The sequence below is a fragment of the Mixophyes fleayi genome, chromosome 11 (assembly GCF_038048845.1).
Source record: "Mixophyes fleayi isolate aMixFle1 chromosome 11, aMixFle1.hap1, whole genome shotgun sequence".
Taxonomy (NCBI): Eukaryota; Metazoa; Chordata; class Amphibia; order Anura; family Limnodynastidae; genus Mixophyes; species Mixophyes fleayi.
The window spans coordinates 72,184,937-72,200,703 of NC_134412.1; the positions used below are offsets into that span (position 1 = coordinate 72,184,937).

At 44.2% G+C, this 15,767-nt stretch overlaps 1 long non-coding RNA gene across 1 annotated transcript; it reads left to right on the top strand.

The window, feature by feature from the left end:
- Window positions 1-4,785: 4,785 nt before the first annotated feature.
- LOC142106781 (uncharacterized) lies at window positions 4,786-6,725 on the top strand. The gene is made up of 2 exons (XR_012679787.1): window positions 4,786-4,839; window positions 6,501-6,725. It is a non-coding gene; the product is annotated as an uncharacterized LOC142106781 (long non-coding RNA).
- The last annotated feature ends 9,042 nt before the right edge of the window (window positions 6,726-15,767 follow it).

Consider the following 15,767-nt stretch of genomic DNA (forward strand, 5'->3'; position numbering starts at 1 on the left):
CTGTTGCTTCCTCACTTAGTTATAACACTTCCATATCATAAGAAGCGCAGTCACCCCTTTCCAAGACAAACAAAATACCACTGTAATACACTAGTAGAATAAAAGATATATAACGTTTATTTAAAAGGAAAAAAAATATTAAAAAACACATAGTACAAACATAGATTACTCAAACCAATAATAATTCAGAGAACCTGATAGGACCAATATTGTTTGGTAAAAAATTCAACCCATAGTGCACATGTAGGAAATGAATAAAGTCAGTTCTATACAGTCTCTGTTCTAGTCAGATATCAAATATCACTTGCTGCTTACAGGTGAGGAAATTCTTTATAGATATTTAATTTGGAGCTCCACAGTGTCAGCTTGCACGCATGACACTCAGAGGCTTCAAGTCCCTTGGAGTAGCCGCAGTCAAACTGCAGGGAGCTCAATAAGCCCCCTGTTACCTGCGGATACAGCTGAGGGAAGCAGGACCCCACAGCAGCATGTCTGACAATTACATGGGATCTAGCAGACGATGGGCCGGTTATGACCTTGGCTTGTGTCTCCTTCTCCTGTACAGAAGTTAAAGTCCATTCCATTTGGATATTAACATTTTATTTTCTTATTTTACAATCTTGTCTTAACAGCTCTCCTGTTTTTCAGCCTAAGCCCTAAATGACAGGATCTGTACTCAAGGTAGACAGCTGATGGCCCCCTCATAACGTTATGGGGTCGCTTGGGGCAGGGCTCGCTAATCCATTCCCATCCCAAATTCAATTACATGGTCCAGCATCTTTGTAGGCTGGACCATGTGCTCTACAGAGGCAGCGCTGCCTATTGGTGTATGCTTGTGCGTCTCTTCCTCTTCCATTGGCCAGGACTTTCCCAGCACAAGCAAGAAGGCAGAATACAGAATTCTATGTAAGTAGCTTTTCTTCTCCTCCCCTGACTCATTTACCACCCATGTCTATCTCACCAACTCTTTGTGTCTGCGGCACTCGGCTCCCCCCTCTGTCTGTTTGTTTCTGCCCCCCCCTTGTGTGTGTGTGCCTCTGTGTCCCCCCCTTGTGTGTGTGCCTCTGTGTCCCCCCCTTGTGTGTGTGCCTCTGTCTCCCCCTTGTGTGTGTGCCTCTGTCTCCCCCTTGTGTGTGTGCCTCTGTCTCCCTCCTTTGTGTGTGCCTCTGCCCCCCTTGTGTGGATGCCAGCCCCACCTTGTGTGTGTGTGCACCTTTGTCCCCCCCTTGTGTGTGTGTGCACCTTTGTCCCCCCCTTTGTGTGTGTGCCTCTGTCTCCCCTATGTGTGTGTGCCTCTATCTCCCTCTTGTGTGTGTGCCTCTGTCTCCCTCTTGTGTGTGTGCCTCTGTCTCCCCCTTGTGTGTGTGCCTCTGTCCCCCCTTGTGTGTGTGCCTCTGTCCCCCCTTGTGTGTGTGCCTCTGTCCCCCTTTGTGTGTGCCTCTGTCCCCCCTTGTGTGTGTTCTTTTGCCCCCCTTGTGTGTGTGCTCCTCTGTCCTCATCTTTGTGTGTGTTCCTCTGTCCCCCCCTTATGTGTGATCCTCTACCCCCCCCTTTGTGCGTGTTCCTCTGTCCCAACCTGTGTGTTTACCTCTGTCCTCACCTTTGTATGTGTAATAATTTCTCACCATCTGTCACTCCCTCCACATGTGTGTTTCTCTCTCTCTCTAATTGTAATCTCTGTCTCCAAATTATTGGTCTGTCCCTTTATTACTTTGTGTATATGTCTCTCTTTGTCCCCCATCCCATCTGTTACCCCCACCCCTATTATTCCCTTATCTGCCCCACTTGCGCCACAACTTTTCCCCCTCATCTTCGAATTCTTCGCTCTTCACGTCTTTATTTCCTCCTTTTCTGCTGGAGTAGAACCAGTGCTGGTGGCTGCCTTTCGGAAGTGGCGTGGGCAAACAGAAGCACAACCGTGTCCAGCGCCACATAATTGAACCAGACAATGGTAAGATTGTAAGCTTGCGAGCAGGGGTCTCTTACCTCTCTGTCTGTATGTATTACCCAGTATTGTCTTATTAATGTTTGATCCCAATTGAAAAGCGCTACGAAATTTGATGGCGCTATATAAATAAATGTTGATGATGATGATGATGCAGGTAAGCACATTTTTCAGATTTTAATCATTAAAAATCTGATATTAATAATAGTGCATGTGCTAATGGGGTTTTGAGACCCTGCTGGTCAGGGATTCCTCATTGGAGATTTTACATGAACTAGGGGGCGTATTTATTAAAGGAATGAAAAGCCTACAGTTGTCTTCATCCTGCCTACATGAGGCCACTGTCAGAATATTTTCCGGGCCACTTTAAGTTCCCAATCCGCATCTGGATGCATTTTTTCGGGTCTCAAACTGAACAATAACATCACCCATGGCCCGTTGATCAAGTTGGACAATGACACACACACACACACGCAGGCGGATTGCAATCATCGGCCTTCTGACTTTCCATAAATGCCTGTGAACAATCTGATCAATTTTCATTAAATTTTGTTAAATTGTTTGTTTTGGGCCCAATGATATCAAACAAAGCTGGAGATATTGCTGTGTGTGAGGCCAGGTTAGAATAAACCGTGGCCTGTTTACTAACAGCAGAATGAAAACAAGCTCAGTCAGTGGCTACGTGGCAGGGACAGGTAAAAAAAATCTCGTAGAACACAGGGTAAAAGAGTCAAACACAATAAACCATTATGTCTGCTTAGTTGTACACTAGATACATTGGAATATACACATAGATAGCGTAACCAGCCATCATTGAGGCGAGACCAGACACTAGAGGGGGAGTGGACAGTCCACGAAGGACAGCTAGCACCATAGTGTAGTATATAAAGAATGCAGTGTGTATATAAAGAGTACACAGTCTTGACCTGCCCCTTAGATTGGGCAGAATGTGTCCTAGACTAGGCTTGGCTAACCTGTGGCACTCCAGGTATTGTGAAACTACAAGCCCCAGCATGTTTTGTCAATATAAAGCAGCTTATTGCTGGAAGGGTATGCTGGGACTTGTAGTTTCACAACACCTGAAGTGCCACAGGTTAGCCAAGCCTGCACTAGACTCAGAACATTTGACAGACTGTCCTACCTGATCTTGTCACTTTTACCACCTGTGGCTGCTGGTTTCTATAGTTGAAGCTTGTCTGGATCCTGGAATGTTGAGGGCCCTATTTGGAAAAAATAATACATTTAGAAAATTCCAACCAGCCCCGGCATTAAATCAATAGGACCCACAATTAATACTTAGGCCTTCCTCCAGCCCCAACATTAAAGTTATACCCCATTCATACTGCACCAAAATCCCGGGTTTTTGCCGGGGCGAGCTCAAACGACCCGGGTATTGGTGCAGTATGAATGGTACAAGTCAAAAATCCCGGGTGTAAAAACCCGGGTCTTCAACCCGGGATTTATCGAGGGGTAATTCCCCGGTCGGATCCGGGTTGAATGCACTATGAATGGTGCAACCCGGGTTTTTCAACCCGGGTTGCACAGAAAACAAGCTGATTGGCTGTCTGCCTGTCTCTGGAGGATGATGTCATCAGTGGGAGCCCGTGGAAGAAAAAAAAAACAGTCACCTTTCAATGACATCACCATTTTTCAGCCAATGAAAACTGCTCTGGTGATGACAAATTGCCAGGGCACAGACCTGTGCAGTATGAATGGGGTCAACCCGGGAAATTCCTGGGTCCGAGGTGCAGTATGAATGGTGTTTCTGAGCTGGGACGCTCCGAGCCCCGGCAAAAACCCGGCTTAAAAAAACCCGGGATATTGCCGGGGCGGCAGTATGAAAGCGGTATAATAGTATTCCCATTTAATAAACCTATTTTCCTCCCTCCAGACAGCCCCTGCAATAAATTAATCACATTTACGCATAATAAATATACCTATTTCCCGCCTGCCATTAAATAATTCATATTTACATTTAATAAATATACCTCATGCTCCTCAAACTCAGCCCCACATTTAATTAATAGCCCCCAAACCACCCCATCTTAAATTAATAGTCCTCACTATAAAATTAAATTGTCCTACCTTCATCCTACAGACATAATAGCACCAAGTATTTAGCCACCACCTACCACACACACATTACATTGCCACAAGCCCGCTGTGCCATCACATACACATTACTGTGCCCCTTCATCATCATGCTGTGCCTCCTTATGATCACACTGCGCCCGCCATGCTGCTTTTACCCCTCCTTCTCCTGGCCCCCCTTCATCACCTTGTGCCATGCTGTTTTGGCCCCCTATCACCCTGTGCCATGCTGCTTTGGCCCCCCCTTCACCCTGTGCCATGCTGCTTTGGCCCCCCTTCACACTCTGCCAAGCTGCTTTGGCCCCCCTTCACACTCTGCCATGCTCGTTTGGCCCCCCTTTCACACTCTACCATGCTCGTTTGGCCCCCCTTTCACACTCTGCCATGCTCGTTTGGCCCCCCTTTCACACTCTGCCATGCTCGTTTGGCCCCCCTTTCACACTCTGCCATGCTCGTTTGGCCCCCCTTTCACACTCTGCCATGATGTCTGTGCTCCCCCTTTTCACACTCTGCCATGCTGTCTGTGCTCCCCCTTTTCACACTCTGCCATGCTGTCTGTGCTCCCCCTTTTCACTCTCTGCCGTGTTACCCCTTTTCACTCTCTGCCGTGCTCCCCCTTCTCTCTGCCATGCTCCCCCCTTGCTTCTGTTCCTTCACTTACCCTTTTCTATCGGCTTCTTACTTCTCTTCTTCTCTTCTGTCTTGTCTTCTTCCCGACTCCTCTCTGCGGCGCTCCTCACTGAACTTCAGACGTGATGACGGCACGCCCGACATTCAGCGAAAAAGAAGCAGAGAGGAGTCACGTGAGTATTCATTTTTTTTTTCCCTTAACTTTTCCTCTTCCCCCACCATGAAGAGGGGAGCGATCAGGGTCGGGCCTATCGGGGGATAGCCCCGTCCCCCGGTGGCCCAGTCCGACCCTGTATACACACTACATAGACTTATGGCCTGGTTTGTATATTAACAGTTATAAAAAAAAACTCCACAAAGATGGAAAAAACTTTTAAAAAGGAAAATTGGAGGTGTTGCCCATAGCAACCATTCAGATGCTAGATAGATAATTTATCTAGCACATTTTACAAAATGATAGGTAGAAGTTGATTGGTTGCTATGGGCAACACTGCCACTTTTGCTTTTAAGAAGTTTTGATAAATCTATCACTTAAATTTTATGGCTACATGTAGCACAGGCAGATGTGTCACATTGATGTTACAATGTCATTGAACATAGATAACATTGTAACATCAAACTACCATGCCTTCCTTTTAAATTGTGGATCCATAATCAAATACATAGATACCCTCTTCACATACTTTCCTAAATCCTAAAGATGTAGTGATCTTTTCCTATTGTCATTTTATGCTTTAGGAAAAACACAATATGTTTTGTGAACCTGATGTTTAATGTTTGTATTTGACTTTTCTTGACATCAAAATAACAGCAAAATAAAATTAAAAATATAGAATAAACATTTGCCTGTTTATACTAATAGCCTGTGGACTTTGCATGTTTACATATAGAATATGCAGTCCTCATATTTAAAGGTTAACATCTGTTTGTTAAACTGACTTGAGGGACCTGGACAAGTCATGAGAATTAATTTCCTGAGTCTACCTTTTCTCAGGCAGTGACCTTCACACACCACTGTTACATCCCACATGACCTGTGTACAAAAGCATGTCTTCCTGGGAATAACATGTGGGTGACACTCTACACCAGCTCTCACCGCCTGAGCATTTTCCTTTCGCAGAGCAAGTCTGACATTTGGCAGCTCTGTGAAAAAGTCAGACAGGTGTCTCTGAGGAATTACGGCTCGGATGTCTGACAGTGTGTGTATGTGTGAGTGTTTGTCCTGATTCTTCCCATCCCCCTAGTATTATCCGTACCAACCACCAATGTCATTATCCTTCCCATTACCCTCCTTCTCATGTCACAGTAAGCCAAGTTTTCCCATAGAGTATCAGCACTGCTGACAGCCACTATTAGACTAAGACTCAGGTATAATTGCACCTTAATGAGTGCCAGGAATAGTTCATATTTAATATAATGTTTTATTTCTTTATTACTATTAGCGTAAAATAATAGCTTAAAAATAAGCTTTCCATCTGTTTATATGATCATATCGTGTACTTTCTTGGTAAAGCTGCTTTCTCTCTCACCTGTTGATCTTATTTCCATTAAAAGCTTTCATACCATTGGGCTTTTATCCGCTGCGAATCACATCATTTAGACCCCACCCCCATGTCAAAGTGACGTGATCGCATCATCACATTGCGGGGCAAAAATGACGCGATTTGCCGGATCCCGCCTCCCTCAATACTTACATTTCCCCTCCCTTCGGGATCTCCCGGAGAGAGAAGTAAAAAGTTGTCAAGTATGGTTATAACACAAGTGATATTCAAATGACTCACCCTTCCTACATCTCAAGTGTCACCTTAAAATACTCTCCCTCTCGCCCTCTTAGACCTGCCTCTGACCTGCGTCTTGTCTCTGGGGACCATCTCTCACTCTCAACTACAAGACTTCTCCCGTGCTGTTACCCACGTATGGAATTGACTACCACGACCAATCAGACTCTCCCAGCCTTCAAATCTCTGAACGTTTTCCTACTTATATCAACCACACTAATGCACCCTCGCTCCTCCTGTTTCAGCTGTAGCCTCTTCAAATTAGAGTTTAATCTGTCTCATGAGCAGGGTCCTTCCTTTATTTTCATGTCTGAATTTATTTTGTCTACCTTGTATGTCCCTATTTTATGTATAAATAATACCTGTATAAACGATGACTTCTGATGTCATTGTTTATACCTTTTGAGTTCTGCTGTCATTAGGAAAACAGTTTATTAGAAAAATCTCAGATTCCTTAGATCTATATAAAACCACGTATGCCTTTATATGGGCATGGAACTTCTAAAAGCCTTGCAATTTACAGGAAAGGGATAATATCATTCCATCTATAAAATCCTAATTCCTCACGTACCTTTATTTTCTGTAATAATAATCTGCAGATTATTAGTTTACTAATTTCTTTAGAGATCTGCAGAACATTTACCTGGATGCATTGGTACAGATACATAATGATCTGTATTCCAGATCATCTTATTACTGTAATCAATTAATAGTCCAAAAACTGTAAATCTTTGACTCAATGTTTAAAAGACATAAAATCGGTGCTGGGAAAGTATACTATTATTGTTCAGGCACTGGGTATCCCTGCAGCCTATTGGTCATATTTCATTCTATTGTGGCAGAACCAACAAAATGGCATTTCACACCCATAGCAGTACATTCAAACTCAATAAAACAAGAGCTTTAAATTGTCACAAATACAAACACTGTCTGTACTCAACATCACATCCGGAAACTTTATAGGCAAAACAGTGGTAATTTTGCACAAATTCCATGTTTGTCATTGTAATATGTGAATATGTGTGTGAGCCCCCATGTGGTTGTTCTTGTGTACTGCGTCCATCCAAAGTGCTCTTGTAACAGTCTCGAATTGGATGAAGAACAGAGACCAGAAGAGTAAGGTGTACTTATAGTGGGGCAGTTACAAAACTGTAGCAGGCAGCAGCTTATATGAATCTGCTGGCTGCTGTTCCTCTATGTCAGTGTTACGCTGGGGGAGTGGCGCTTGGCTATAATGTCACAGCCATGCGCAACACTCCCAGTCTCAGGAGTCTAGTCTAGGCCTCCCGCCTCATTATTAAAGTGGGTCCTATTGATTTAACTCCGGTGGTTAGAGTTTTCTAAATTACATGTAGCCATTTTTTTTCTCTAAATAGGGCCTCCAACATTCCAGGAGCCAGACACGCAATCACAGGTAATGAAAGCGACAAAAACAGGTAGAAGAGAGCAGGACTGAATCTGGTGAGGCAGTCTCGAATTTGGGTGACTGTCTTGCTTAGTTAGGATTTGGTTCAGCTGCAAGGACAGTTGGGAGATATGTCCTGTTTCTGTTACGGTTCTGATGCCTTAGTCAGTATTTACACAGGCTTACCTAGGGCACGGAGTCTAACGGCCTTCCGGTCTTCACCAAGAACCACCGCAAGGTAGGGTGGACTTTGCTGCCGAAGAACCGCAGGTCGCGGCCCCCAGGTTAGCCTACTGACGTAAGGGAGAAGGCTCTAAGTGATGGGTAGTCAAACAGGCAATATGACAAGGTGATGCAAATACAGGCACTAACCGTGAATTCCAGGGTCTGAAGGTCTGGAGCGGAAACCGGTGATACACGGAGTCAGTTGTGTGCATAGCAGGAGATGAATCCAGAGGAGTAGAAACACAGCTGGGTCGGTACACAGGAGGTCATCAGGTATACGGTGCCAGAAGGAAATCCAGAGAGTTTGTCAAGGCTACAGCCGAGTCGGTACACAGGATGGTCAGTCCAATTCGCGGTGCCAGGGATAAAGCCAAAGAGTAGTCAGGTCACAGCCAGGTTGGTACACAAGAATCTAAGGAAACATAGGAGTACACAGGGAGCAGGATCACAGGAGTCAGGTACACAGGAAAAGGTAGCCAGGAACAGGAAACACATTGCTCTGACACAGGTAGTGTGTCAGAGCAGAGTAGATATAGAGATTTGAATTCCCCGCCCAGGAGTCACATGACTAGACGCTGGGAGAACCAGGAAGTGCGGAGGCGCCATCGGAGGACAGCGCTGAACTGCCGGAGCGGACACAGCTGCCAGACAATGCTGACAGCGCAGCGGAGCGGGGAACAGGTAAGATCATGACAGTTTCACAGTGTACTGCTCGTGAAGGCATAGCTGTGTGCACCTAACAGTTTATTACACTATAGGGGCCCCAGGGCCAGATTAAGGACCACTTGGGTCTGGAAATAAAAATTCTAAAGGCCCTATTGTGAGAAGTGCCGTCCCACCAGAGGTGTGGCCAGTTGTGTGTGGGTGTGGCCAGCATCATGGAAGGCATAGCTTGCACTTCCCTCCAACCACCTACATCTCCCTTCCATCTTCCCTTATATAAAGAGTGCACCACTAACTGGTCACACAGCATGTATGTAAAGTAAAGAGTGGAAATACGTCCCAGCTGTCCCTCTTACTGGGACAAGCTCCTGGCTGATCAGGATAGTCTCCTAAAATGAGGAGTCTCCTCATGGAATTGGGACAGTTGAGAGGTAAAGACTGCAAATGGTTGATTATTTTTATTTATAAAGTGCTTTAACAGAAACATACATGAAAAATCAAACTACAGGGTGCTGAAAGCTTAAGAAAAAAATAAAAATAAATAAAACATGAATCTATGTATAAATAAACATATAAATATGTAAATATTTAGATATATATTGTATGTATCTATATGGATCATAATATATATATATGTATGTGTGTGTGTGTGTGTGTGTGTGTGTGTGTGTGTGTGTACGTACATACACACACATATAGTAGTAAATGTATGAAAGTCCGATTTCTTACGGCGAGTTGAAAAAATCAGACTTTCATACATTTACCCCATAGTGTGTATATACAATAAATTCTAAATACTAGCGAAGTCTTTCTCCAGCTGCTTCTTGCCCTCTTCATCTTGTCACTTCTTGCAGTACATTGTGAATCCCTTCTCTTTAGACTTATACCAATTGCTATAGAAGCGCCTCTGGCATTCATCACTGACGTGTTCAGCAAAGATAGTCTTGAAGCTACGGAGACCACGGGGTAAATGTATCAAGCTGAGAGATTTCCGGCGGGTTTAAAAAAACAATCAGATTCTAGCTATCATTTATTTAGTACATTCTAGAAAATGACAGCTAGAATCTGATTGGTTGCTATAAGCAATATCTCCACTTTTCAAACCCGCTGGAAAACTCAACAGTCAGTATTTAACTTATGTGCAAAATGGAAAACTAATTTACACTTACTTAACTTTCCTTAATGAATCAGGCCCTTTGTCTGTTAGCTATATAACACCATACAATTTGACTGCAAATTCAGAAGACCAAGCCTGCCAGCCCTAGTATTTCAATTTCAGTAATGACAATTAGCAATGGAACAATGGAGCTCTCCTCTTTGTCTGTTCAGGGCCGTCTCTTCCATTGGGCACAATGGGCAGGTGCCCGGGGGCCCTGCGGGTAAGGGGGCCCGTCTGAGGTAGCTCTGTAAAAAAAAATCCTGAAAAAAAAATAAAAATGAAAATACTTACCTTGCGGTCACGTCAGCGGCGATCCGCCTCCCCTCTTCCGTGCTGTGCTCGCAGTGAATGCTGGGCGTGACATCATTTACTAGGAGCACAGCACGGAAGAGCGCAGAAGAGACTCAGCGGCACGGAAAAAAGGAGAAGGGGATCGGACTTAAGGGGGCCCCTATATATATATATATATATATATATATATATGTATGTATATATGTATATATATATATATATATATATAAATAAAATCACTTTTTTTTTTTTACATACATATATATTTTTTTTACACACACACAATAATATATATATATATATATATAATTAATTTTTTTTAGGGGCCCGGTGTACTGCATTGCCCGGGGGGACCATAAAGTAGTTAAGATGGCCCTGTGTCTGTTACCTATATAACACAGTATATTGTGACTGCAGATTCACACCAAGACTGCCAGCCCTTTCATTTGTATTTCAGCAATGACAATTAGCAATTGAGCAATGGAGCTCTCCTCTTTGTGTGTTACCTATATAACACAGTACAATGTCATTGCAGATTTAAAAGAACAAGCCTGCCAGCCCTATTTCTATTTCAGCAATGACAATTAGCAATGGAGCAATGGAGGTCTCCTGAATGTCACTGGAGACTTTTCTACCTATGACGCTGCCCAACTGCACTAGAGATTGTCAAGAACTGTGCTACCTCCTCTGTGTCCCTCTGTGAAATGGCGCTGGAATTCTGTGGAGAGCGGTACTTATGGAATTCAAAACTCGCGAGATCCGACGACGTCACAATGACGTTTTGCCTCGTTTTTAATTCCGAGGGCACGCGAAAGTTCCGAGTACTCAGATCTGCTGAGTTCGGGTGTGTTTGGTTCTCTCGGGGAACCGAGCCCGAGCATCTCTAATGTGTGTATATATATATTTTTATATATATATATATATATATATATATATATATGTATATATACGTTCAGTTAACCGTGGGTGGTATTCCGAAGAGCACTCTGAATGCACAGCACATCCAACCTTGAAGTGGATGTGCTACAGCAGCAGAAGACCACACAGCACCCATGTGCCCTTGTGACCACCACATGATACAGAGGGCACCCTTGTGGTCGCCACACAACACACAGCACCCTTGTGACTGTCACACAATACACAGCACTCTTGTGGCCGCCACACAATACACAGCACCCTTGTGACCGCCACACACAATACACAGCACCCGTGTGACCGCCACACACAATACACAGCACCCTTGTGTCTACCATACAACACAATGCACCCTTTTTACTGCCACATGATACAGAGCACACCCTTGTGATCGCCACACAACACACAGCACCCTTGTGACTGTCACACAATACACAGCACTCTTGTGGCCGCCACACAATACACAGCACCCTTGTGACCGCCACACACAATACACAGTACCCTTGTGTCTACCATACAACACAATGCACCCTTTTTACTGCCACATGATACAGAGCACACCCTTGTGATCGCCACACAACACACAGCACCCTTGTGACTGTCACACAATACACAGCACCCTTGTGATCGCCACACAACACACAGCACTCTTGTGACTGGCACACAATACAGAGCACCCTTGTGTCCACCACACAACACATTGCACCCTTTTCACTGTCACAAAATATAGAGGGCAACCTTGTCACCACCACACAATACAGAGGGCAACTTTGTCACTGTCACACAATACAGGGATGGGGTACGGAATAATGGTGATGATTATTCCGACAAGACTTACCCCGAAGTCTTCACAACGAGCGGCTCCTTCCCGACCAGGCTCCAGAACGACTGATGTGACAACCGACTGCAAAGCATCGCGACGAATGAAGAGGCCGGCGAGAGTTGATGACGTCACTGGCGAACACGACCCTGTTATCGGTGTTGTTAAGGTGGTAATGTAAGTATGCGGCCATGGACAATGTACTTTGCAAAGCGTTGAAACATATTAATCATTACCTTACTTGGGCTGGCTAGGCCTGGACTGTGTTTAGTATTGTTGAAATGTTGACATCTTCTCTCCTCGAGCTGTGCTTGGTGGCTCCAAGAGACTCACTCAGTAGAAAACAGTTCTGGCACGGCTCAGGCACAGAATGATGGGGCTTATGAGGCTGGAGAGAGTGATGCAGACTGGTGCTTTGGCCCTTCAACCCATATCATACCCCTTTTAATCCTCATATTTCTTCCACCAACCCTTCTAGATTTCTTCATCTCACTCTTCCCTCTCAATCCCCTTCTTCAACCTCTATCTAACTCTTCAAAGCACTTCACGCCCTCTTTCCACACAGTTATCCCGTGTTTATCAGCCTCACTTTCACTCTTGTCATTGTTCCCCTTATCTTCATTGTAAGTAACCTCCAAATCCTCATAATTAACCATCATATTTAACATCCTCTTAATATTCATTATTGCTCTCTTCCTCAGTCATTAACCTCCTCATAACCATTAAATCTCTCAGCCTCATCATTATAACCTCTTCATCAATATCAACCCCCCATCATCAATTACTGTATCCCAATAATATAATTAACCACTTATAATCATTAACTCCCTCATCATTAATTAACCCCTCAAAATTAATTACTTCCTGAGCCTCATCAAAATGACTCTTTCAATATCATAAGCCCCTTTATAATCATTAACTCCCTCATCCCCTTCACTAATTAGCCACTACATCATCAATTAGTTATTTTCCTATTCATTAACCCACTCAATCATTACATCCTTCAGTCTCATGGAAAGAAATTCTTTATAGTAGTTCACTGAGGTACTTCTGAGTTGCCGACACACAGTGCAGCCCAAAGTGTTGTAGAAGGAGAGGTCCTGCTGCGGCCTTTAAAGGGGTGGCCACCAGAGAGGAGGTAGGGGCCGTGCACTGTAGCATCATAGCATTGGTTGCATGGTCCTTACCATGAAAACAAGAGACAAGGGTTGAGGGATTAAGGCGTCACTTTTGCTTTGTCCATGCAGCCTACAGAAATGCCTGGCAGTGACATGAAGGACTATAATATGGAAATGGCCCAGAGGCATGTATCGCCCTGACGCTCCAGTCCAACCCGACCCTAGAGGGTGTTGAAATAACAAAGGGGGTTAATGAATAACAGGGATTGGGGTGTTGAATAACAGTGGCAGGGATGATGATGGAGGGGGGTGAATAACAGGGTTATGGGGATGAGGAAGGGAGATAATGTAGGGGGTAATAAGTAACAGGTGTGGTGGCAATGAAGAGACAGAAGGAAGGGCAGGATGAATAACAATAGCAGGGAATAAAGAAGGAGTGATTAATTACAGGTGTAGGGTGATGAAGGCAGATAATGAAGGGTGGTGATGTGAATAACAGGGATTGGGAATGATGTATGGTGGGGGGGTTGATGGATTAAAGGGAAGGTGGTGCTGATGGATTAAAGGGTAGGTGGGGAGTTGCTGGATAATAGGATAGGTTGGGGTTGATGGATTAGAGGGTAGGTGGGGGGGTTGATGGATTAGAGGGTAGGGCGGGGGGTTGATGGATTAAAGGGAAGGTGGTGGCTGATGGATAAGAGGGTAGGTTGGGGTTGATGGATTAGAGGGAAGGTAGGGACTGATGAATTAGAGGGTAGATGGGGGTTGATGGATTAGAGGGAAGGTGGGGGTTGATGGATTAGAGGGTAGATGGGGGGTTGATGGATTAGAGGGAAGGTTGGGGGGGTTAATGGATTAGAGGGTAGGTGGGGGGTTGATGGATTAGAGGGTAGGTGTTGGTTTATGGATTAGTGGGTAGGTGGGGAATTGATAGATTAGAGGGTAGGTGGGGTTGATGGATTAGAGGGTTGGTGGGGGGGTTGATGGATTAGAGGGTTGGTGGGGGTTGATGGATTAGAGGGTAGATGGGGGGTTGATGGATTAGAGAGTAGGTGGGGGGTTGATGGATTAGAGGGTAGGTGGGGTTGATGGATTAGAGGGTTGGTGAGGGGGTTGATGGATTAGAGGGTTGGTGGGGGTTGATGGATTAGAGGGTAGGTGGGGTTGATGGATCGGAGGGTTGGTGGGGGGGTTGATGGATTAGAGGGTAGGTGGGGGTTGATGGATTAGAGGGTAGGTAGGGTTGATGGATTAGAGGGTAGGTGGGGGGTTGATGGATTAGAGGGTAGGTGGGGGTTGATGGATTAGAGGGTAGGTGGGGTTGATGGATTAGAGGATAGGTGGGGGGTTGATGGATTAGAGGGTAGGTGGGGGGTTGATGGATTAGAGGGTAGGTGGGGGGTTGATGGATTAGAGGGTAGGTGGTGGGGTTGATGGATTAGAGGGTAGGTGGAGGTTGATGGATTAGAGGGTAGGTGGGGGTTGATGTATTACAGGGTAGGTGGGGTTGATGAATTAAAGGTTAGGTGGGGTTGATGGATTAAAGGTTAAGTGGGGATGATGGATTAGAGGGCAGGTGGGGGGGTTGATGGATTAGAGGGTAGGTGGGGTTGATGGATTAGAGGGTAGGTGGGGGTTGATGTATTAGAGGGTAAGAAAAGAAGATAGGAAGAAATTGTGTATTCGAAGGCACTCTGCGATATCAATAATAAATTAAAATAACTATATCTTTATTGGTATGCTTTAAGAAAATCCCTCTTAATTGGATAGCGAAATATTAAAACCAAAGTGATTAAAGTGAATTAAAATAGCAAAATAAATTGCTATGCCCCGCTACTTTATATATATCTATATAAGTATTCAGTATATAATATAATAATCACTCCTATATTAGACCAGTCTCACAATTGGATACTATTCCAAATCAAAATAATTGAAGTATGTGTGGTATAAAAAAGACTAATTTGGCAGTTATTACTTTAATCCAATATCCCAGTAATCCTTTATAGTAACTACATTATCGATAATGGGATATCCTGTTATAATAGAAACTCCATATGAATCAAAAACACACTCTCAGTGTAATAACCATGATCCATATAATTGCTTGCATATAGAGCCCAATAAGGGCTTAAGCTATTGTTATATTAATAATGGGATTACTAGTGCTTAAAATAGGGTCTCTGCCTGACGGTTGTTTGGCTTAGTTATATACCCTAGCACTATATTGCTCTAGTAATTACACATGTGTGTTGAATTGATTAGTCATTCTGGTATCACACAGACATCTGATGTATCTATTGGAGCTCCTTCTAAATTAGAAGCCTGCCGTTTTTTAGTCATATACACACACACACACACACACACACACTCGTGCTGTTATATAACCCATACAAGGTTTGGTTATCTGAGAATGCTGAATAGAGACAAATAATGAGGAGTTTTTGATTTATATGGAGTTTCTACTGTGCTCAATCACTCCTCATTATTTGTCTCTATTCAGCATTCTCAGATAACCAAACCTTGTATGGGTTATATAACAGCACGAGTGTGTGAATATGACACTGGAATAGCGATACCTAGTGCAGTAGTATTTTCTTTTGCAATTTGATGTATTAGAGGGTAGGTGGGGGTTGATGGATTAGAGGGTAGGTGGGGGTTGATGGATTAGAGGGTAGGTGGGGGTTGATGGATTACAGGGTAGGTGGGGTTGATGGATTAAAGGTT